The 2,780-nt window shown below is 39.2% G+C and overlaps 1 long non-coding RNA gene across 1 annotated transcript; it reads right to left on the bottom strand.

Moving 5' to 3' along the window:
• Nucleotides 1-1,223: 1,223 nt before the first annotated feature.
• LOC309709359 lies at nucleotides 1,224-1,984 on the bottom strand. The gene is made up of 2 exons (XR_014277478.1): nucleotides 1,717-1,984; nucleotides 1,224-1,483 (listed from the first exon to the last, which is right to left on the bottom strand). It is a non-coding gene; the product is annotated as an uncharacterized lncRNA (long non-coding RNA).
• Between the last annotated feature and the right edge of the window lie 796 nt (nucleotides 1,985-2,780).

Raw genomic sequence — 2,780 nt, 5'->3', positions numbered from 1 at the left:
CTGGTGGATAAATTCAGCCTGTGGTATGGGGTACTGAAGTTTAAAGTTTGTCTGCAGAGGGATGAGGATGGACAGCTCATCCAAATCCCAAACTCCATCTCCCTGGGCCCGTACAATGGTTGAGTTATCGACCATTGTACGGGCAAGCGGCTAGATGCTTCATTTGGCAGGGTTTGGATCACCAAGTAAAAGAATGTCCCATGATTAAGTGGTGGAAATGCGTAAACATGGGACACAAAGCCAAAGCATGCAAAAATGAAAGTGAATGCTCTCTGTGTGGCCAAAAAGGACAAATTTTTTTTTTTTAAATGTCCAAGATCGACCAATATAGCTAAGAATCCAGAGCAACCTTCTTCTGCTCTTGGGACAACTGATTTACAGCAGACAATAGGAACTCTAGAACACTCGGATATGGGCTGGCTGATTGCAACTCAAGCCCTAGCAGAAGAACAATTGTCTCCAGAACAGTCAGGAAACCTTTCACACCCTGAGTCTCAAGTGCCTCCTACTTTGATTGTACTGCTGAACAGGTTATATCTGAGGAGGAGCATCTGGATCCAACAAGAAGGTAGTGGAGGTTGTGAAGAAGAAAAATCAGATACACGTGATAAATATGACTCAAACTCAACAACATCAGAGGTTGACAGTGAGAATAATGGCAACAAAGAAGAAAAGGACGACGAAAGTGATGAGGACGTCGCGTCAGAAAGCTATGAAAGCGCGAGTGAAAGCGAAGAATTTTCGGAGTTAAAACCAACTGGGAAAACTATACTAGGCCATGAAGGGTCACCCTGCTATGGAAGAACTGATTAATGCCCCCCCAATCGAGGAACTGGGAAAAGGAGAATTATGTGACTCTATTGTGGCATTACGTGTTCACTAAAAAAAAAAAAAAAAAAAAAAAAAAAAGAAAGAAAAAAAGTGATACAAGTAATATAAATAATTATAGCCAAAAAACAATAATGAATGTTGATTATAAAATTAGCTAAAATTATAATAAATAGGTTGGAAGATGTATTCGATAAAATTATTGTGAAGGAACAGACAGTAAAGGGACGCCAGATATGGGATAATTTGTGCACCCTGAGTGAGGCAACAACAACAATAAAGTATCATTAAATTAGATGGGAAATAATGATTCAGGGTAAACAACTGCACCAAGGAAATTCCATTTTTCTTCTCAAAATGTAAAATGTCTGTTGAAAAATCACATTAAACAGAGATGTGATTAACTTTTTATTTTACCAAACATAACATCAATGATGACACAATCAGTCTTCATCAGAAGTGCTCAAATCACTCTCAGTGGCATCGTCTGGAATGTCCTCCTCCTCCGAGTCCATTTCCAGGAGTGGTTGGTGGCTGAGGATTCTCTTGTACACGTCCTTTACTTTGAGCATTTCAGCTTTCAGTTCACTTTGTTTTTTTAAAACCAGGCTACAGAGTCCCTTCTGTGCATCCTCCGACATGCCAACAAAGGAGGCTGTAAAAAGAACAAAACAAATAAATATGAGAAAAGTAAAAAAGAAAAACAACAAAAAACCTCACCTCATAAACACAAGGAATTAGGATGCTGTAATTAAACATTTTTTTAAAAGGGAGAAGGCAGTGTTAGCTAGCAATCTAGATATAGGTAAAAGATCCAGTAAGACTTTAGCATCTGCTCTTATTTTCAATCGATTCATCAAAAAATTAATAAATAAATAAAGTGCTTACAGTCTGAGGAGATTGTCCCCAACACCACAGATCGCATTCGCAACACTGTCCAGCGATGCCGCATCTCCCTGCAAAGGATCATCTCCTCCTCTCTCAGGCGCCTCACAGCCATCACCTTCTCAAAGACCTTTCTCTTTGTCCGGAGGTCAGCAGCAGCTACAGTTTAACAACATCAGATGGGAAAACATAGTAGCATATTATGATTCAAGAACAAAACATTCAACTACTGCTCAGATACTGGGAGTTTGTTTAAAAAGGATATTTAGAAATCAAGAGCTTACTTGTGCTCTGCCAGGGCCAAACGTCGGTCTGCATGAGGGCATCACTGGATACGATTTGCTTTGTTGGTTCAGCGAGCTTGTTGTAGTCGTCAACAGCAGCCGCCAAGCATTTCTTCTCAACTAAGATGACCTTGCGAATTCTGTGTCGCCTCTTGTTGCTATCTGTAAATAATCATAAAAAATTCACACCTTCACATAATGTATATAGTTACATTTTAATCTACACTCATCAATTTGTTTGCTAGAACAAATCACATCCAGCTCAAACAAACCTGGATCTGATTTTATTCTGTTTACACAGTAGCTGTACAAGCTGTACAAACTCAGCATCAAACGGTCCATTTCAAAGAAACTGGGACGTACCATTTTGTCTGTAAAGACTTTGTGTTCGCACTCTGATGATGACGACAAGCTCATCTATTCGTGCCTGCAACGCTCCAAGGCTGCCATCAGTTTGATCACTTTCTAAGTGAGAGGAATATTAATCAGAACACAGGATGAGTAACAGTCACCAAACTACAGTGGACTCTGTAATCACTGACTTGATGACATTCATTATAAGACATCTGGAGCCTTCATGTGCTGCATTATCATGATAATCATGAGATAACAAGTATGTTGGTGTTCAGGTTTATAAAACCAACTAGTACGACATCATTTCAACCCAGGTTCTATCCAATTTGATGAAACACAACAACTCTGCCATAAATTCTGCTTTTACAAGGCTTATTTTTCATTGTTTGTTGACACTGTCAGAAAGATCTTAATTCTACCTTAAGTTCT

The sequence above is a fragment of the Aulonocara stuartgranti genome, assembly GCF_965226115.1.
Source record: "Aulonocara stuartgranti genome assembly, chromosome: 6".
NCBI lineage: Eukaryota > Metazoa > Chordata > Actinopteri > Cichliformes > Cichlidae > Aulonocara > Aulonocara stuartgranti.
The sequence above is the reverse complement of the archived record's forward strand: the minus strand, read 5'-3'. Positions and strand labels throughout refer to the sequence as shown.